Consider the following 22,704-nt stretch of genomic DNA (forward strand, 5'->3'; position numbering starts at 1 on the left):
ATGAGCTAAGCCATTCCTGTGGGTGTAGACCTTTGGATTAGGTTATTTCAGTTAACAAATGCCCCAGGTGTGTCTTAATCCTCTTACTGGAGTCCTTTATGAGAGGATAAAAGACAGAGAGAAGACACAGAAAAGAGGCCCCAGAGAAGCTAAGAGAGACAGAAGCTAAAGGGGAGGACACACAGCAAACAGACAGGAAGTCACTGAAGGCTGAAGCTGGAAACAAAACCTGGGGGAGAAGGGAGAGTCCAGCGGACCCGCCTTGAGCCTTCCGGTGTGACAGAGGAGCTGCGGATGTCAGCAGCCAGTCTTCAGAGTCCAGTGATCGTCCTGTTGACGCCTTGAGTTGAACATTTTCACAGCCTTAGAACAGGAAACTGTGAGCTAATAAATCCCTGCTGTTAAAAGCCAGCCCATTTCTGGAATATTGCCATTTTGTCAGCTTTAGCAAATTAAAATACACCTGCTCTGAGACACAACATCAGTTCACTCAGAGGTGTCTGAAGGAAAGGCGAGTACCCAGAAGCAAATTTAATAAGCTCCTTTAAGACACCCCAGTTACTCAGGATGTGGAATGTTACAATCACAGAACATGACATTCTTACAATTATTCAAATATAACAAATTATTCCTAGATACAGAACAATTGCTAATATTGACACAAATAATTCCAGCAGACTTGAGGGAAACAAAAGAGGTGGCATCAAAGTCATTGCGTGTTTGTGCATAAATTAATGTGGGTGTTTGAGAGACAGCGTGCTCTATTTTTTTCTCACCCTGTGACTCTCCATGCCCTGGGACTTCCAGCAAGCGGGTCTCGGTGCTTCAGGGAATGTTTGGATCCCACTAGAGTAATGTCAGAATAGATTTTGGTCTGATGAGAAGCTTGAAAGCATGGCATTCTTCAATAAAAAGGAACAGCTACATTTTTTATTTAGCATATGGGGAATGAAGCACGGAGTACTTAGATCACAGAATTTCCTCAGTGACTGTGGGTAGAAGGAGACAGACAAGAATGGTGAGGTATAACATCAGGGGCCTTATTTTCTGTCCATCACTGGCAGGGACAGGGAGTCATGGCCCGTGACAGCTCCCACAGGTGAGACTCCTGCAGGAATCACGACCCTCCACAGCCCCGTGTACCACTGCCAGATGTGACGTCCTCCAAAGCAGGGCTCCTGGCTCCCTGGGGACTGACATAGTGTGTGTGGGTCGAGGGGTGAGGGGACTTGAAGGGGCTGCGAGCCCCAATGGCCCAACAGACACTGGAGGTCCCCAGAGATGGCTGGGAACTTTGAAACCAAATTCCCCTGGTGGGAGCCAGTGGCTGTGCACGCCAGCACACTGACAACGTACAGGCCCCTCCTCGGTGTTGCCTCTCTGTAGCACAGGAGGCAGAGGATGCCAACGATCTAGGCTTCCCTGCACTGCCCCCAGCCACTCTCTCTCCATACCTCCATACCCCCTAGGGGCCATATTGTTCCAGAGAAGGGAAAGAAGCCCGGAGAGACAGAAATAAGGAAGATGGCTTTCATCCCAAAGAAACAGTTACCTGAAGAGGCTGTGAAAGTTATTGGCTCAGGCTAAGATTACCAGGTTGTACTACATTAAGTCTCTTCTGGGGCTCCCCACCTCACAGAGGAATGGGGCCTCATAAGGGCAATCAGATCAGTAACAGGCAAAAGAAGCAAAACACATTTTTCTGCATAAATGAATATAGTTAGAGTAATCTGTTACTCCACTAGACAAATGTATGGGCCCGTACATCTATATGCACGTGTACAGATATATATTTTATAAGGCCATCTAGTGCCTTACATCTAAGCTATCCATCCAAAGGATGAATTGAATGTTGTCTAAATTTTGGAAGAATTTTCTCCCTGATTTAGAACTGCCGAGGGAAGCCTCTGATAGCACTTTTACATCTATGCCCAAAGCATTTACCACCTGGCCAAGTGCCATGAAATAATACAGACCTAAAATACCACCCATCCCTTCCAACTCAGCAAAACTTCTCTTGCAGGTGAGCCTCCTTCCCACCCCACATAGTGGAAAATCTCACTCCCTTGGGGCCACACTGCCCCTGCACTAAAGACAAAGAATAGAACAATTATCTGTGATTTATCTTTCTTACAAAACCCTATGCTACTGCTGCAGACAGAGAAAATGATGGTTCTCAAACCTGCCGCAGTCAAAATAGCTGAAGGGAGAAAACAGATTGGATGGACAGCTTGGACATCTCAAGTTGCCACTTAGTTTTAGTTTGGGTTTTTCAAAACAACCGCATATGCATTAGTTTTGAAAAGCAATCTGGAAGCAAATGAAACATAAATGCCTATTTAAAAATCAGTTTTTGTCAACCCTAAGCAATCAAGAAGTATTTATGGGTTCCAACAACTAGTGTTAGAGGCAACAAGTCCTGGGCACAGGGCCTGGCCTGGACCAGAGCTCAGGGGGACACTCTGGGTTCACGCCACAGAGTTCAGCTCCCAGGAAGCACAGTTAGACTCACAGGTCCCAGAAACCTGAGAGACGTCCTAATGTGAAAACGGAGCCAGAGGGTCACAAGCCAGGAGAAGTCAGCAGGGGGAAGAGGAAGTTGGGGAAGTGAAATAAAGGGTTCCTAAATGCAAGGGGAAATGAAGTTGAAGTGGGGCTGGGTGAGTGCAGAGCAGGTCTAGTGAGCTCAGGGTGAATTTCACAAGCTCTTGTCTGAGGCCTTTCCACTTTGTTTTTGCCTGGGTTGGTTGTCTCCCAGTGCGGGGAAGGACCGTCCAGTGGCCTGGCGGCACCCCACCCTTAGCAGCAGAGAGGACACAGATGCTGACCTCCAGGGTGACAGCTAATCATGCCGGGCAGCACACGTGGAGTGCCTGGGAGGGGAAAGATGGTGACTTACAGGTAATCGGAAAAGGGGAAGAGCATTGTACCATGAGTCCAGGAAAGGCTTTGTGACTGGGAGGTTTGGAGGGCTGGAAAGAGCAGAGCCAGTAAGCAAATTGCAACACTGCTTCTTGTGACCAGGAAAGGACAGAGCCCCTTCTGCGTGACCTCAGCCAACCTCAGAAGAGCTTGGCCCTCTGTCAGCTCTCCTGCAGAACGGTTCAAACCTGTGCTGGCCAAATAGGTAGTCACTAGCCACATATGCTATTTGCATTTTGATTTTAATTAGCTAAAATTAAATGAAATTAAAAATTCAGGTCCACCTTTGACCAGTTGCTATATATTGGACAACATAGACAAAAGACATTTCCATCATCACAGAACGTTCCATTGGACACAACAAGTCCAAACAAAATACTCAGCAGCCACCGGCAATCCAATAACTGTTCGTTAGGGCTCATAGTTTATGGAAGCTTTGAGTTGGAAAAATACATAAATAATTTTAATTTTTAAGTAACAGTTTTAAATAACTAAATAACCCAAAGGAAAAGCCCAGGAAATTTAAAGTTCAGAACTCATGTGTTGGCAAAAGCAGGTAGCACCTAATATTCCTAAAAAAAAAAAATAGAAAGAACTTCATTGATTTTCTCTGATTCTTTCATACTAATGGGCATGACCGATATGAAAAAAAAACATTTACACATTGAATGCTTTACAGGAATCACAAATTTTTTCAGAATCATCACACTCATCAAAGAAATTTGGAAAATTTTTACATTTTTGTCTCTACCCACACAGTCATTTGTGTAGAGAACACAGATGTTCATTTTTAAGCAACTCTTGGTGTTTGGGTGACCCCCAGGGTGGTCTGCGGTCATTGTCCCCATGAGCCATATAAAGATTTCAAGAGACACCTGAGTGGGTTTATGCTTAAAGCAGGCAGGGCCATGCTATGGCCCCTATTAGAGGCCTAGACTGTACCTGTTGCACTTTGCATTCATAAATCAGCCAAAAAGGTTTCAAAACTTCCACCTGGGAGTTGGCAAAATATGTACTGGAGAATGACAAACGATCACATGGCCACTCAGAAAGCCACCTGCAGCTCATCAGTAGCACTGGAAATCAGCTCTTCAAAGAGCAACCCTGTTGATCTCAGATCAAAGAAGAAAAGGCAGAGGAAAAATCCCAGACAAATCTTTCACTCCATTGTCTGCTGACTTCCTTTAAAAAATAATAATAACTTACCCAATGACATTGTGGCAATATATCAAGTCCTCACTCGCTTTACGGGCCTCTCTTTTAGTCCTTTAATCATTACTTCTCCGACTGGTGTAGGTTCCTGTGAATGAAATGATTTATCTTTTTGAATATGAGTCTTTCCCCTTGTCATGAACATGCAGAATAGTGATTGATTCTGAACTCTGGGGTCTGGGTTGGCTGGGTCTCTTTTTGTTCTAGCTTCCCAGTGAAAAATCAGTCAAAAACTGGAGACGCCCAGTTAAAACTTCCCCCGGGAGGGCAGTATTATTACCAGCTAACACTTACTCATTGTGTGTTTTCATTTGATCCTCACAGCAACCCTGTGCCATTTTTATCTGCATTGTGAGGAGGAGGAAGCTGAGGCACAGAGGGGTTATGTGCCCAAAGTCTCACAAGCAGCAGAGCTGACTCAAACCAAGTCTCCATGATGCCAATCCTGAGCTCTTGCCCACCAAACTGTACTGATCTCCGTGAGGCTGGGAGATTGAGGCCTTCTCCCAGAGAAGAGAAGGAAAAGAAGGATAAGAGGAATGAAAACCAAGTTGGTGTCTGAGAGTCTCCCAAGAGTATCCTGAGAAGGAGCGGGGAGCATGGAGCTCTGCACATTTCGGGAGGGACGTCGCCCATCAGAGCATTAGGAGTTTTCTCGTAATTGTATGATTTATCAAGGAGTTCACCTTTAGATTAACCTTTCCCAGTTTCTCTATGGCATAAAGAAATCAAAAGGAATTTTGTATTGTTTTGAAGACAACAAGATGGGAGAGAAAGGGAAATGTTGCATTCTCTGCTGGGGGATTCATAATGGCCAGTGTGGGGGGCAGCATGTGCCTGGCTCTGCAGGGAAAAGGGAAGTGGAAAGAAGGAGCAGACCCCTTAGAGAGGGGCTAGGGGAACTGTGCAGAAGCACACTCTGAGCCTCTGAGCAGAGTGGGTGTTCTTTAGTGCTAATGTTTTGTAGACTAAATTGACTCTGTGGGTTGGTTAATTCCTAATGTACCTAGAACTGCTCTTTGGGGTAGGGATGCCAATGGTTGACGAAGACCCAAGAATTCATTAGGTAAGGATACTTTGCATATTGTTAGGGGGATCCTAGAACACAATGCTTTGATTTCCCCTACCATCTCCACCACCAAACAAGGCTAGTCATAGACTCAAGCACTGGGGTAAAAATCCACATGGTGTGATTCTGACAGGAAAGCCTTATGAGCCCCTGAATACTCCTCATCTGACTTGTAGATGCCTGGCTGCCACTATTAAGGCTTTCTGATTAGTTTTAAGACTTTACTTTCTATTAAAATGAAAATATGGCAGGTAGAGTAATAGGATTTTAGACCAGTGAAGTTAAAAGGGCTCTCTGGTAAGCAGCAGGTCAGTAAACAGAAAGATCTGGAATAAGACATACCCAAGGACAAATTTTGACTCCACACATAACCAGTTCATGATCTGGGGCAGGCTGTTCAGTCTTTCAGAGCTTCACTGTTCTCATCTATACAGATGGGTTCCACCTACACTTCAAGGATGTACTATGAGAATTAGTGACCTAACATATGGAAAATGTCTAATCCATAGTAGGCGCTCTTATTGTTTTGGTAGGTAAAGAAATATGCATTAATTGAAAACCTACTATGTGTCACAGGCTTTCGTGGAAGTTTTCTTCTTTAATCTTCACAACAATTCATTTTATTGGGAAGGATGGAAGATCAGAGGGGTTGATTAATGTGCCTAGGATCATACAGTTAGCCAGTGGGGCAATGAGGATTCAAATCATGTTTTGATTTCTAGCTGAGAGCTCCATTCACCTTAGGATATAATCTCCCGAGAAGGAAAAAGGTAAGAAAGGAGAGAGATTCTTGCCTCTGGTCTTAGAGGTGATCATCTTCCCTACCCACATGGAGAACCGAATCTACCGTGGAAAGCTAGGGTAATTTCCCTTACGTTATGCTGTAGACTGGATGACCACTTGCGTTTCTCTGCATCTTGTGCAACCTCTATCTCCATGCCAGGCAGGCAGCATTGGCTACGTAGTTACAAGATAACAAGCAGATCCATGAAGCAGGCACCAGAACTAATTAGGCCCAGTTTGCGATACATTCGCATTTGCTGGCTGAGCAACTTGTAAACTGAATTACACTGAAGATGTGTGACATTTCTGGCTTCCTTGGGTCTTAGGAATTGGTATGTTTTTTGAGGTCTTTCTCTATGCCCTGAACCAAAGAGCTGAAATGCCCAGTGCACATCCTTCCTACTAACACAGGTTGGGAAAGGGAAGAGAGATACTAACAGGGAAGGGGACAGAGGGAGAAAGAAATTAATATTCATTTGGTGGCAACCATGAGCGAGGTGCAGCATTAGGTACTTTACATCTTTTATCTTTATGGAATCATCTCCAGTGATCTTTGTTACACCCTTCCTACACAGTGAGTAACCTGGAACACTGGTCTTTCTAACTTAGCTTCTGCCCTTGTCAAATGAGTCCCTTTTTGTCAAACATGGAGGGGAGCCCTTATTTGACATTCAGACTTGCCTGGTAACCTGGTGAAGCAGGTCTGCCTAAAGCCTTTTACAAGAAGTCTGAGGAACTTCCTTGCAGATAACTCTTGCTAAGGAGGCTGAGGGGGAATGGGTTCATGTTTAGTGAGTAACTAAAAACAGTTCCCTACCTCTTTCTTACTAAGAGAACCAAGATTTTGTTAGGGTGTCACATGTGTTTTCTTAGTCTCCCTTGAAGGTAGAAGCAAGTACTAAGTAAGTCCTGGCTAATTTTGACATGAACAGAAGTCTGCGCAAACCCATGTCCTGGGGGTCACTGAGACCCTGGCCAACATCCCAAAGCTCGGAGAGGGTAGAGTCTTCGTCCCAGTGTTTGGAGACAGCATGACCTCTGTGCAAGCCCATGGAAGGGGTGGGGATGCTGCTCCATCAGGAGAAAACATCAACCCATAGATGACTCTCAAGCCTTGAAATATAATGGAGTTTGCCCTGCTGGGTTTCAGAATTGTTTGGGACCTGTGACCCCTCTTATGCTTCCAATTTCTCCCTTCTGGAATGGGAATGTTTATCCTATGTCTATCCCTCCATTGTATATTGAAAGCAGGTAACTTGTTCTCTAGGTTTCACTGGTTCACAAACAAGGCAATTGTGCCCCAGGACAGAGCACACCCATAACTGATTTCGATGAGACTTTTCTTAGCATTGTTACTGAAATGACTTAAGACTTTGGGGTTATTATGATGGAATGAATGCATTGTGCATGTGAAAAGATCATGTGTTCTGGGGGTCAAGAGGGTGGACTGTGGTGGTTTGGAGCTAAGTACCCCAGAAAAAAAAACCCATATTCTTAAATTTAATCCATTCCTGTGGGTGTGCACCCTTGTAAATAGGACCTTTTGATGAGGTCACTTCAGTTAAGGTGTGTCCAGGCTGCCTCAGGATTGCTCTTAATCCTATTCCTGAAGGCCTTATAGAGAAGGTCACAGAGAGAGAAGGCCAGAGGGAACATCTACAAGCCAAAAGTCAACAGAACCCAAAGAGAAAGGAGAGGCCAGGAGAGGCTGCCATGTGACAGAGGAGCCCAGGACCAAGGATCTCCAGGAGCCAGACCCTAGAATGCCACAGGCTTCTGGGAGAAAGCATCGCCTTGATGCTGCCTTGATTTTGGACTTCTCCTGGCCTCAAAACCATGAGCCAATACATTCCTGTTGTTTAAGGCCACCCACTGCATGGTATTTGCCTTAGCAATGGGGAAACTAAAACAGTTTTAAAAGGGAAGAGATGAAGTGGTGCCACCCTTCTCTCTTCCATCTTTATTCTCCTTTAAATATAGATATGATGTTTGGAGCGGCAGCAGCCACTTTATGCTGATGAGGCAAGAATAGGGAGGAAGAAGTCCTAGAAGACCAAGAGGATAGTAGAGAAGTTGCCCCTGGCATTATTGCTCTCCTCATGAGCACCAACAACCACCACCCTCCAAACTCCTTATCATATGAGAAATAAACATTCCCATTGGTTTTATCCCCTGTTGCATTTTTCCGTTACTTCAGCCCAAACATGTTCATAATTAATAAATACAGTAATAAAGATGGGAGTACACTTCTCATACAGCATAGCTCTCTTGCTTTGATTTGTCTTCCTTTCCACACAGGACCATTGACTAAGTACTATGGAAAGCAGGGGACCTGTGGGGAAAAAAATTAACAGAGCTACTTCCCTGCAAACACTGTGTACCCCTCTAACAATCTAACATGAAAGGGGCAAGGTGGAATGAGTTAGAGCTCTGTAGAAGCTCAAAATGACAGAAAATGAGTACAGATAGACTTGAGCAAAGTAAGGAATCAATTCACTCCCACAAACTGTCACTCCAGGGGGTAGTCAGACTTCAGGCAAGCTGAACTAGGGGCACAAACAACGTCATCAGAACTAGATCTACCTTCCTTTTCTGCTTTACTCTGAGTTGAAATCTGTATCAGTCTGGGTTCTCCAGAAAAACAGAACCAACTGGTTATATGTATGTATGTATGTATGTATGTGTATATATATGTGTATATATGTATATATGTGTGTGTACATATATGTAAAGAGATAAATTTTAAGGAATTGGCTCATGAGATTGTGGGGCTGGCAAGTCCAAAATCTGCAGGGCAGGCCAGCAGGCTAGAAATCCCATCAAGAGTTGATTTTGCTATCTGGAGTCTGAAATCCTTACTCAAAATAAAATAGAAATAGAAATAATAAAATAGAAAATAAATTAGACTATCATCCAACAACTACTGAGTGCCCACCATGTGCAGGATAATTAGTCAATGAGGTAATTTTGAGAGAATCAAAGACTAGAAGACATAATGCCTCTCAATGAATTTGCAAATATATTTATTCAAGCATAGTTAATAAAGCAAAGCCAAAAGCCAGCAGGCTGGAAGGTCAGCAGACTGGAAACACAAGCAGCATCTTATGCTGCAGTCTTGGTGAGAATGTCTTCTTCACTGGGAAACCTCAGTTTCTTGCTCTTAAGGCCTTCAATGGATTGCATGAGCCCCTACCCCCCTTAATCTCCTTAAACTAAACTGATTGTAGAGGTTAACCACATCTACAAAATACCTCCAAGCAACCAGGCTAGCATTTGACCAAACAGCTAAACACCATGGCCTAGCCAAGTGCACACTACACCAATCATCACAGCATCACTTTCAAGAAAGGCTCTCTTTTCATTGCAGCCCTACTAGCTCCAGTCTCACATTATCGAAACTCCAAATATAGCAGAAAGGGACATCTCTTTCCTGGTCATTCCACAAAAACTTGAGTTTCATCAGCCTGGCTTGGGTCATGTGCCCACCCCCAAAACAGGGTGGGAAATGAGAGAACCAGGCTGACCCAAACTATAGGGACTGACTCTGGATATGAGGCGTTTCCCAAGGCAAGTATGTTCCCAAAATGTGTAAGGGATGATTGGCAGGCAAAAGCATCGATACCCTCTGCAGAAATCCCATATCCAGGTGTGGAGGGGAAAGCAATGCTCTCTGAATATGACAGCACCAGAAAACTCCCAGAAAGAGACCTCAGACAACAGTGGTGTCAGAAATAGGGTTTGTGGGAAGCTTGGGGATATGACCAGAGTCTGATGTCTTCATCAGTAGATGGAGGCGAAAGCCTACGTTATGTGGGTTTTCTGTTAAGGTGGCACCATTTGTCCCCACGGGCTAGCAAGAAAATAAATTAGACCATCATCCAACAACTATTGAGTGCCCACCATGTGCAAGATAATCAGTGAAGTAATTTTGAGAAAATCAAAGACTACAGGACACAATGCTCCTCAAGATTTTGCAAAGATTTTTATTCAAACATAGTTAATAACTCAAAGCCAAAAGTGCAAAGAACTAGAACTAGGCATGTAGAGAAAGAAATATTCACAAGAGTTGAGCATATCAAGGAAGAACCTATGAAGAAAATGGGCAGCTGGGATCTGAAGAGAGTCATTTCCTTACCATAAAAAGAATACTCTTCTACAAATCAAAACCTTTCTCTTGCAACACTTACTTTCCCAATACCTCAAAGCCAAGAATTTAGGGCCACGTTCAACTCCCCAAGACTTACCTGCTCCTTGGGACCAATCCAAGAGGAAAGCACGTTGGAGCAGTATTATGTGGACCCTGGGGAGTAGGATCTAACCATAGTGGGTGGGCTGCGGATGGGCTGAGAGGCCCAAAGGCAAGGCCTCTAGGGTCAAGCAGGGAGCACGGTCAGAGCCAAAGCCCAGGTCCTGCTCTCTTCTGATGTGATAAAATAAACAGCAGCTGTGGGAGGAGGGAGCTGGGGCCTGACTCAAAGGGCACACAGGGTCAAGGGAGGGGTATTTTGTTTTCTTAAGATGGAGGAGATTGGAGCATGTTTCCCTGTGGGGAAAGGTTCTCCCTGAGAGGCAGACATTGTGTACACAAGAGGGATAATTGATTAGTCCAGGATTCCTGGGGAGGCTGGAGGGGTGAGGCCCAGAGCACAGAGGGAGGGATTGGCCTCAGACAGAGGAAGGAATAAGTGAGTAACTCCGTTGGAACAGGAAACAGCTGGAGTCTGTAGCGCTCAGTGTCAGGAGCAGGGGGTCTGGAGTCAAACAGCTGAGTTCAAATCCCAGGTCTGCTACTTCTAAGCCAAGTGAACTTGCACAAGTTGCTCAACCTCCTCGAGCCTCCATTTCTTCATCCCAAAGATAAGAATTCTATACTTGCCTCCTAGGGTTGTCTTGGTTCAATGTGAAATAAAGTACACAAAAAGCAGAGCCTATCAGGAATGACTATGGTTTGTTAATTTCTGGTGGGTATGGTAGGAACAAGTTCACAGAAATGTAGTTATCTTAGGTTATCTGTTTTTCTTATTCCTTTCCTGGGTTATAGTCTGTATATTTTCTTGGGGTACAGTAGGAACACGTCGGAAGTAATATAGTTTTATTAGGTTATTTGATTTTGCTTATTCCTTTGTTTTGTTTTTGTTTGAAATGTTTTTCATTGTCTGTTTTTTAAATTTTTTGATAAAGTTAATTAATAAAAAACAAACAAACAAACAAAAAAGAAGCAGAGTCTAATAGGGAAGAGATCATGTAAACCCTAAGACATTATGCTGTCACAGACAACAGCAATTAAAAAGAATGAGGTAGATCTTTACATACAGACATGGAAGTGAACTTCTGAATTTTCTAAAAAGGAAATAACAAAGACAAATATATGTTAGGATAACATTTATGCCTAAAAATCCTATAACTGCAATAGACCGAAAAATATTACATGTGAATAAATCCATGAGCTCAAAATGAAACAACAAAAACAAAAACAAAATAACCCTTATAAGTCAAGCAAACTTCCAAGGATGCTAGCAAACAAATTCAATATTTTGAAGAGGTAAATAAAGGGGAAAAAATCAAGCATTTCTTCTTCTAGTTCCCCATACAAATTGTACTTCATGGTAACCAAATAGGTGATAAGGGGAAGTTTTTCATTACAGAATATTCTGGCCAATAAAGAAGATACAACAGAATTTGACTATCACTATTTGGCAACCCCCAATGAATGGATGGATCTCAGTATTGAGCATTCATGAGTGCCAACATCACAAAAAGAAAGACAATCAAAAATTATATGCCTGCTAATGAAAGAACACAACCACTCCTATGAAGTTTTGTAAAAAAAAAAAAAAAAAAAAATCAAATCTGGGGAAACATCCAAGGAAGATGACAGAAGCAGGGAGCTCCAGGACTCAGTCCTCCTCCAAAACAGCTAGTGGACAGGCAGGAACTGTCTGAAACAACTGTTCTGGGGAGCACTGTACAGTATCTAGGGAAGAGCGGGAGGAAGAGGCTGAGAAACTACAGTAAAGAACTGTGAGTAAGTAGCACCCATCCTGCCTCGGGGTCTGGTCCCTGGCTGGCTGCTGCAGACAGAGAGGGATGCAGAAGTCCATTCCCCAAGACAGCAGCAGGGGCGGGGGTGACAGGGTGGGGGTGGGGGGGGTGCACAGCCAACCACTAATCACAGCTTTTGATCAGCAAATTCCAATTCCTGGGTCCCAGCTCTGAGCTGCTGTATCAGCCCGCCCCAGACATGGATGGGTGTGGCCATTGTTTCAACCCTGTCCCTGACAGGGGTGGGTGGGGGTTTATAGACACACCTCCTTAGCGCTGAGGGGAATAGTTTGCTGAACAGTGCCATCTGCTGGGCAGGCCAGGAAAGCACAGCTTCAGGAAGTGTCAAAAAGGCTTCTGGCATCTTTCCCAGGACTCTTTGAGGCTGATCTGTGCCCCTTCATGGGTGCCTGGCTCTGTTCTGGGAAAAACTGACTTGGGAAAGTCCTCTTGGGGGTGACCACCCTCCCAGAATTTGCCCTCCAGGCAAAAGCAGATAGAGGCAACAAAAGGAGGGTAAAAAGAACTACAGAGGCAGAAAAAAACAAACAAACAGGTTGTACCGGTTTGAATGTATTGTGTCCCCCAAATGCCATTATCTTTGTGGTCTTGTGGGACAGATGTTTTGGTGCTGGTTGGATTTGCTTGGAATGTGCCCCACCCAGCTATGGGAGATGATTCTGATGAGATGTTCCCATGGAGGCATGGCCCCACCCATTCAGGGTGGGCCTTGATCAGTGGAGCTATATAAATGAGCTGACTCAAGGTGAGGGAACTGGGAGTGATGTTTTGAAGAGGAGCAAGCTTGCTAAAGAGGAACATCCTGGGAGAAAGCCGTTTTGAGGCCGGAGCTTTGGAGCAGACGCCAGCTGCCTTCCCAGCTAACAGAGGTTTTCTGGACACCATTGGCCATCCTCCAGTGAAGGTACCCGATTGCTGAGGTGTTACCTTGGATGCTTTGTGGCCTTAAGACTGTAACTGTGTAGCGAAATAAACCCCCGTTTTATAAAAGCCTATCCATCTCTGGTGTTTTGCATTCTGCAGCATTAGCAAACTAGAACACAGGTCAAGATTCCCAGAGAAGGAACAGAGGAAAGGAAGCTTTCTCCTGGGGGGTGAAACACAAACAATTGCACAAATAGTGCATTCTCAAAAACTGTACTACATATCCAGAGCAAATCAGATGAAGAAGGGCTGAAAAAATCTGATCAATTAAACATGGGCAATTCTAACGGTCTAGAATAAGTTGAACCAAATGTTAAAAAAGAACCTTAACACAAAGCCAATCAAAAATAGCACCTAGACAAAAGAGAGAAACTGACCTTCAAAGTATACGCATCAAGATGATCAGATGCCTACACATCAGCAAAAAATTATAACCCATATGAAGAACCAGGAAGATAAAGGAGCAAATAAAGACTTCTTCAAAAAATTGAGGAAGAGGTAATACTATCTATCTCATTCTATGAAGCCAACAACACCCTAATACCAAAGCCTGATAAAGATACTATAAAAAAAGAAAATTACAGACCAATTCCTCCAATTAACACAGATGCAAAAATCCTCAAGAAAATACTTGCAAATTGAATCCAACAGCACATTAAAAGAATTATACACCACGATCAAGTGGATTTTGTCCCAGGTATGCAAGGGTGGTTCAATACAAGAAAATCAATTAACATAATACACCACATTAACAAATAGAAGGGAAAAACTACATGATCATCTCAACTGACACAGAAAAGGCATTTAACAAAATCCAGCATCCTTTCTTGATAAAAACCCTTCAAAAGATAGGAATAAATGATAAAGGATATACATGAAAAACCCACAGCTAACACTGTACTCAGTGGTGAAAGACCTTTCCCCCTAAAATCTGGAACAAGACAAGGATGCCCATGGTTACCACTGTTATTATACATTGTGCTGTAAGTTCTATCTAGAGCAGTTAGGAAAGAAAAAGAAATAAAAGGCATCCAAATTGGAAAGGAAAAAGTAAAACTCACTATTTGCAGTTGACATGATCCTATACATAGAAAGTCATGAAAAATAGACAACAAAGCTACTAGAGCTAATAAACAAATTCAGCAAAGTGGCAGGGTACAAGATCAACAAGCAAACATCAGTAGTGTTTCTATACACTAGTAGTGAGCAATCTGAAGAGGAAATCAAGGAAAAAAATCCATTTACAATAGCAACTAAAACAATCAAATATCTAGGAATAAATTTAACCAAAGATGTAAAGGACTTTTACACAGAAAACTACAAAACGTTGTTAAAAGAAACCAAAGAAGACCTAAATAAATGGAAGGACATTCCAATTTCATGGATTGAAGACTAAATATCATTAAGATGTCAATTCTACCCAAATTCATTTATAGATTCAATGTGATCCCAATCAGAATTCCAACAGCCTATTTTACAGAAATGGAAAAGCCAATTATCAAATTTCTTTGGAAGGTTAAGGATCCCTGAATAGCCAAAAATATCTTGGGAAAAAAAAGAAGAATTTAGCTGGAGGACTCACACTTCCTGACTTTAAAACACATTGCCAAGCTAGTGGTCAACATAGCATGATACTGGCATAAAGTAGATAAATTAACCAATGGAATCGAATTCAGAGTTTAGAAACAGACCTTCGATCTATGTCCAGTTAATATTTGACAAGGCTGCCAAGTCCATTCAACTGGGACAGAATAGTCTCTTCAACAAAAGCTGGGAGAACTGGATATCCATGTGCAAAAGAATGAAGGAGAACCTCTATGTCACACTTTATACAAAACTTAACTCAAAATGGATCAAAGACCTAAATATAACAGTCAGGCCCATAAAAATCCTAGAAGAAAATGTAGGGAAGCATCTTCAAGATCTTGTGGTAGGCAATGATTTCTTAGACTTTACAACCAAAGCATAAGCAACAAAAGAAAAAATAGATAAGTGGGACCTCCTCAAAATTAAGAACTTTGCCAAGAAAGTGAAAAGGCAACCTACTCAGTGGGAGAATATATTTGGAAACCATGTATCTGGTAAGTGTTTAATATCCAGAATATATAAAGAAATCCTTCAATTCAACAATAAAAAGATGAACAGTTCAATTAAAAATGGGCAAAGACCTGAATAGACATCTTCCCAAAGAGGAAATTTAAACAGCTAAAAAACGCATGAAAAAAATGTTCAAAATCACTAGCTATGAGGGAAATGGAAATCAAAACCATGAGGTATCATTTCATACCCAACAGAATGGCCACTACTGAAAAAAAAAAACAAAACAGAAAACTACAAGTGTTGGAGAAAATGTGGAGAACTAGGAACCCTCATTCACTGCTGGTGGGAATGTATAATGGTGCGGCCACTGTGGAAGACAGTTTGGCATTTCCTCAGGAAGCTAAGTATAGAATTGCCATATGATCTGGCAATCCGACTTCCAGATGTATGTGTGTGTCTGTGTGTGTCTGTGTGTGTGTGTGTGTGTGTGTGTGTGTGTGTGTGTATACAGAAGAATTGAAAGCAAGGACTCAAACAGACATTTGCACACCAATTTCAACAGCAGCATTATTCACAATTAGCCAAAAGATGAACGCAACCCAAGTGTCCATTAACCAATGAATGGATAAACAAAATACGGTATATACATATGATGGAATATTATTCAGCTATAAGAGGAATGAAGTCCTGATGCATGCAACAACATGGATGAACCCTGAGGACACTATGTTGCATGAAATAAGGCAGACACAAAAGGACAAATACTCTATGATCTCACTGATACGAACTAATTACAAGAAGCAAATTCAGAGAATTAGAATCTAGAACATAGGTTACCAGGAGATAGAAAAGGGTAGAGAATGGAAAGCTGATGCTTAATTTGTTCAGAATTTCTATTTAAGTTGTTTGTAAATGTTTGAAAACAGATAGTGGTGATGAAGTACATTATTGTGAGTAGAATTAACAGTACTGTATTATGTTTGTGAATGTGGTTGAAAGGAGAAGTTTTGGGTCATGTGTGTTACTAGAAGGAAAGTTAGAAGACAAAGCATGAGACTGTAACACAGTGAACCTGGCTGTGGACGATGGACTGTGATTAACAGTACAAATATAAGAATGTTCTTTCATGAACTATAAAAAATATCTGACACTATTACAAAGTGTTAATAATAGGATGGTATTGGTATATGGGAAAAATGTACCTAATGTAAATTATGCACTATAGTTAACAGTAATATTTTAATATTCTTTCATCAGTTGTAACAAAGGTACCAGACTAATGCAAATAGTCAACAAGGCGGGGGGCAGTATATGGGAATATCATATTTTTTGTATGACTTTTCTGTAACCCTACAACTTCTATAATTTATAAAAACATTATGCTAAGTGTAAGAAACCGGATACAAAGTACTACATAGTGTATGATTCTATTTATATGAAACATAAATATAAATAAATTTATAGAGACAGAATTAGATTAGTGGTTAAGTAGGGCTGGGGAAGGATAGAGGGATTGAGAGATGACTGCTAAGGGATATGGGTTTTTTTTTTTTTGGAGTAATGAAAATGTTTTAAAATTGATCAAGGTGATGAATGCATAGCTCTGTAATTATACTAAAAGCCACTGATTGTATACTTCACATGGATTGCATGGTATATAAATATATCTCAATAAAACTGCTTTAAGAAAAAAATCAATTCTGAATCTGATCTCACCTCTAGAAGCAACTACCAATTCATCGGAAAAGCAAGGACAGAGAATATGTTAAATAACACCAAGGGAATTCAAGTATTTAAATTCAGAATATGGGGAACTCTCAGGACAAATGAACTGCTGTCCTCCTTCCTCATTCCCCCTACCCCAAATAAAAGAAAAAAAATTCAATGGGAAAGAAAAAAGGGGAGCCTAAAGATTAAAAGAGATTTAGAATAGAAGTCACCGCATTGATATGTGGGGAACATACTTGGATTCTGATCCAAATAAGCAAACTGTTAAAAGAAATAATGAAACCTTTGGAGGAATTTTAATGCAGATGATATCTGAGATATTTAAGAACTATTAATTTTTAGGTGCCTGTCTGGGGTTAGGTCCTCCAGATCTAAGATAAGAGTTCAGGTATAAGTGATTTTTTTTTTTTTTTTAACAGAAATGCATCCAAGAAAACCAGGTAAGGAGTTGAGGAAGGATAGGGAAGGAGAGGAAACCAGGCAAAGGTACAATCTGAGGCAAAGTCCCAGCCTCTGCCTGATCCTGCAGGAAGCTCTAGAGTGGAAATTACACTGCAGAGTTTGTCCTGACTTGAGGCAAGAGGTCTGGGCTTTCACAGCTGGGCCATAAACCACCTGGGATGGGGGGAAATGTCTTCTTCCAAACACTGGCTCTCAGTGAGTGTAAGTGAAGCAGGGATTGCCACATATACATGACCCCCTTCTAGAGGTCATGGTCTTAATTTAAATGTGGAATGTCCTGACAGCAATTATCCCAAAGCCTAGGGCCCTTATGCAAATCAGTCCCTGGAGCATGCCAGGAATGTCTCAAGACTCCCTGAAGCACTTATGCAAATCTGGAATTTTTAATTGAAATCTTTCTAAAATGTATCACATTACAGAAGCAAGGTCAAGGCAAAAAAAGTATATTGAATAGAACTTAAACTTTTTAAATGACTTATGGTGACCTAAAATATGTTCCATAGAATACATTCCAGAGGATGTTAGAGGAGATACACAAAGAAGCTTCTTTAGTAGAATAAGTTTGAGAGGAGAACTCACTGAAAGTTAAGGAGGTACCCTACCTGCAGGACTTCTTGGAGCCTTTAATACACTAATGGGCAGTGTGATCTCCAAGAGGCAAGGATTTCCCCAACTAATAATGTATTTCATCTAAGCTGCACATTTTCTCTCATCTTAACACCTCTGAAATCACGATGCATCTTACAGTGGGTTTGTGAAATAGAGATAGAGTAGCCACTCTAGAAGTTTTCAACTTGCAGCCCAGCTTCTCAGGCCCCCTCTGAGTCCATCCTAAACAAACCCAATGGGAGTAGAAGGGGGACTAAAACTGAAGGCTAGGAAGCCTGGCATGCTTACTGGCTACATGCCCGGCACGGTGCTCCATGTTCACGGTGTTTGCTTCTGGAGCCAGAGGGGCTGTTCGGTTCTCCCTGATGTAGGGAATTTGGGGTCCTCTCCAACTCCTGGGCCATCAGCCTCTCAGCAGGGTCCACACAACATGTGACTCAAGACTGAAGCTCTGTCCCTATTCCTTCTGATACCTTTTCTTCTGCTTTACGATGTATTGCTTTTCATCTGCTGCAAGCTGAGTCAGATAACCAAGTCTGCTGGAAGACAGTGCAAACTCTGAGTCAATGAGCACTAAGAAGGTTTGATGGTCATGATGAGAGGTCTTGACTTGCTTGGGCCTCTCAGTGTGGGCCCAGCTAGGTGAGGGGTGGGGAGTGTGGGCAGGAAAGCTGAATGTGCTTTAAGGCTAGACCCTGAAGGGGTGTCCACGAGCGGTCATTCAAAGGGGTATCATGAAGATGCTTAAGGGTTGGGGCCCAGCAGTAGGAAAATTCCAGGGAATTGCTGAGGTCCTTCTGGGAGGAACAGTAGGTTCCAAGTGATCAGGTACTCAGAGTTTGCCCACAGCTAGGGACCAAGGCAGGAAAGCCTAAGGACAAGAGAGCTGGTCCCAGCAGATGTCAGGGACCGAGCACAAAAGAGAGACAGAGGCCTCCCCTTGTGGCTTGGGCCAGCTCAGCTGCCACTCAGTGAACATCACGAGATACAGGGTCTCCTCCATGTGATGGCAAAGAGTCCAAAGGTCCACAGGAGCCAGGCAAGGCCCGTGGGAATCAGGTGGAGCACAGTGGACAGGGAGTGGCTGAGAGCACAGCTCCCACAACTCACGCTCACGGCATCCCCATGATAATACAACAAAACAAAATAAATAAAATAAGCACTCTGCAGGCCAAACACCACCCATCTGGAGCGACAGGTACCAGATATAAATGCGCCCAGATGAGCAACGCAAGACAGGGCTACAGGCTCTCTGATCCAACCCGGGCTTTTAATTTTGGGTTTCTTGGGGGGCAACTCTTTTCCCTGAGATGACACTGCAGGTGAGGTGACAAGGAGGAACACAGGACAAAACCCATGTTTGATGGAGTTGTTGACCCACATCCAGCTGTCAGAAATCCCCTCAAAGAAACAAGGTGTTAAATCTCCCTCTTCCCTGCCCTCCACTCCATTGAAAGACAGCATGCAGGCACATGCCCTCATGTGCTCCTTCTCTGTTTGTGAGGCCTCGCAAATGGAGGTTCGCTCTCCAGCATCCTCCACTGCACTGTACACTTACCCCCAACTCATGGGCCCCTTCCCTGAATCTTACTGCCTATAACTCGTTATACTCCTATGCCCTTAGGGTTAGGAGCCAGCTCCTCACTGAGAGCGCTCCCAGGACCCGGGCACTCCTGGACCCACGCGCATCTATTAGTTAAGAAACACTTGCATCATGCTTACCCCATGCCAGGCACTGGTCTAAGTACATTACAAATATTAGCTCATTCAATTCTCTGAGTAAACCTAAAGATAGGTAGTAGTGGTATTAGTAGTAGCAGCAGTAATGCTATATCATTCCCATTTTACATATGAGCAGAGTGAGGCAAAACACAGTGAAGTACGTTGCCCCAATTTCCCCAAAGCCAATCTTACAAGCTGTAGGTCCTCATTAATTAGTGACCACACCGAAATTTTATGGATGTGAGAGTGAGAGCCAGAAAGGAACACAGAGAGAGACAGACAGAAAGACAGAGAGAGACAGAGAAAGAGGGACAGGGAGAGACAGATAGAAAGAAGCAGAGAAAAAGACAGAACTCCTATGTGGGATGCTGCAAGCAAAACCTAGGTTATGCATCTTACTTCCATATGTATTGGTAACAAGGCTCAAGACATCATCATCTCTCTTCTTGAGGCCAGGCTTCTTTAAAAAGGGGTTTGCTTAAGGCAGGAGATGTACAGGTGACACCTTGAAGACTCTCTAGAAAGATATTTACTGAGAGTACCCAGTGGCAAATATGATGCACTTCACCTACAAGACCTCATTCAAACCCTCAACAGTTCAGTGGTGCAAGTTCTTTTATTATACCCATTTGAAAGGTGAAGAAACTGAGGCTTGTAGGGATTAAGTAAGCGGCTTGCCCAGAGACCCATCAGTGTGGTACATCTGATTGCAGACCATCAGCTCCTAAGCCTTTGTGTTAGATGGCAAAGTGTAAAGGATAGAGGTTTATTATTCTTATTGGTCAATATATTAAAGGCACTTTTCAAACTAGCCACAATGAAAAATAATAATTCTCAAATTTGGGGGAAAGTTTGGAAAAATACTCAAATCTACTTCTTTGCAGAGTATAAATTGGTATACATATTGTTTTAGTTTCCCGGCTGCTGAAACAAATACCATGAAATGGATTGGGTTAAACAATGGAAACTGATTCACTCGTGGTTTTAAGGTTAGGAAAAAGCCCAAATTAAGGCATCATCAAGGCTATGCTTTCTCTCCAAAGACTGTAGCATTCTGGGGCTGGCTGCTGGCAGTCCTTGGTCCTTTAGCTTCTCTGTCACATGGCAATGCACATGGCGGCCTCTTCTGGCCTCTCCATTCCTTCTCTTCCGGTTTCCACTGAATTTCAGCTTCTGGCTGCTCCCTGTGGGATTTCTTTCACTATGTCTGAATTTCACTCTGCTTATCAAGGACTCCAGTAACAGGATTAAGACCCATCCTGATTGAAGTGGGTCACACCTTAACTGAAGTAGTCTCATCAAAATGTGCTCCTTACAATGGGTTCATACCCACAGGAATGGATTAGGTTTAAGAACATGTTTTTCTGGGGTACGTGCAGCTTGAAACCACCAAACATATTCTGGAGTTCATTTCAACACAAATGCCCTTTAAAAGTGGTTGTGCTTTAATTTTGTAATCCTATTTCTAGGCATTTTGCCGAAGAATATAATTGGACAATTATGCAGACATATGCGCAAAACTGTTTGTTATGTTAGTTATTACAATAGCAAAACACTAGGAAACCAATGAACAATAACAGATCAGTTAAACAATGTAAGGCATGACAAAATACTTACGCATCCACAAAAAATGTTGCTGTGGACCTGTAGCCTGATAAGAAATGAAAGACATGATTTTTTTAGGTTGAAAAAATGCAAAAGACCAAAAATAATTTTTAAAAGTCTTTCATGAAAAAAAAAAATCTGGGGAAAAAAAATACCAAAAGGCTGACAATGTTTGTCTCTGGTTACTGAGATTTTAAATGATTTTTTTCACTTTCCTAGCTGTATTTCCCCATAGTAATCATAATTGTGCAATTCTCTAAAGAATAAAATGTATTTTTAAAAGAGGCACTGGAGCAGAGAAAGAGGAAGTCGCTCACCTGGTCTTAAAGAGTAAGCAGCAGAACCGTTCTTGAGTCCCATCAGGAAATCCCACTCCCCACACTAGCTAATTGTCACCAAGACCCATACACCCCTGGAAGTCAAGTGCTGGGGAGAATGGATGAGAAAGACGTAAAAAAGACAAATTAACCCAGGAACCATAAAATCCTTGATATCCAACTAATCACGAAAGCAAATGTAGCAGAAATCATTTGAGAGAGAGCTTCTCCCCTCCTGCCCTGTGAATTGATTCTGAAGTACTAACCGCCCCACTGGCTGAGCAGCCTGAGCCTGTGAGGACAAGGCGACAGGAGTGGACAGTGGACCATGTCACCTGCAGGGTATAAGTCACAGAACCAGCCCCTCCGTGGGCAGGCCAGTGGAAGGCATCCTGTGTTCACCAGCCGGCCGGGAATCTCAAGCGGCACTGGCACTGTGAGATGCCAACAGCCCCACCCCATCCCCTTGGGGACCCCGGCTCCTGCCAGCAGAGTGTTCACCACCTGAGAAGCTGGAAAATTAGACTCCGAGAATCCTAAGATCCCCTGGGCTTGCCAGAAAAGCGCTCATTTCCTATCTTGTTGGTGGAAATGTGAATTGTGACAACCTTTTTGTAAAGCTATCTGGGAACATCTATCAAAATTAACTGTATATATACCCGTCAGCCCTACAGTTCCACTCCTGGAACCTACCCCACAGAAATAAAAGCTCCAGTTTGCAAGAACCTCTGTTTATAGCAGCACTGCTGGTAGTGGCAAAATGCAGGGAATAAATTGAATACTTCTCTATATTGAATAAATTGTGGCTCATCTTTATGATGAAATATTATGCCCCATTAGAAAAGAATGAGTAAGAAGGGTCTCCATAATGCATTCTTAAGGAGAAAGAAAGAAAGCCAGATTGCAAGAAATGTGTATGATTCCATTTTATAAAACAAAAATGATCAAAATACCCTAGATGGATGATTGATTAGATAGATAAATAGATGATAGATTAGATAGACAGACAGATAGATAGATAGATTACATGTATATATGACTGCATGAGCATCACTTGTTAACATCAGTTACCTGGGGGATAGGAAGCTGGGGACAGTGTTGGAAGAAGAAAAGAGGAAAAGGAAATAAGTGAAAATGAAACAACACTATTTATAAAGGTGTTTTTTCTTTTTTAAATGCTTGATATGATCCTATTTGTGCAAAAGTGTGTATGTGTGTGTGTGAGCATAAGGAGGTAAAAGAGTCACC

At 42.5% G+C, this 22,704-nt stretch overlaps 1 protein-coding gene across 2 annotated transcripts in view; it reads right to left on the bottom strand.

Annotated features, from left to right (window-relative positions):
• The window catches only part of NCKAP5 (NCK associated protein 5), a 1,340,286-nt gene that overhangs the window by 1,165,663 nt on the left and 151,919 nt on the right, over nucleotides 1–22,704 (bottom strand). For both annotated transcript variants that reach the window (XM_037850400.1, XM_037850401.1), the window contains exon 2: nucleotides 4,129–4,222. The gene's annotated coding sequence lies outside the window, so the exon portion shown is untranslated. The remainder of the gene's footprint in view (nucleotides 1–4,128; nucleotides 4,223–22,704) is intronic.

Source organism: Choloepus didactylus, chromosome 9, assembly GCF_015220235.1.
Source record: "Choloepus didactylus isolate mChoDid1 chromosome 9, mChoDid1.pri, whole genome shotgun sequence".
NCBI lineage: Eukaryota > Metazoa > Chordata > Mammalia > Pilosa > Megalonychidae > Choloepus > Choloepus didactylus.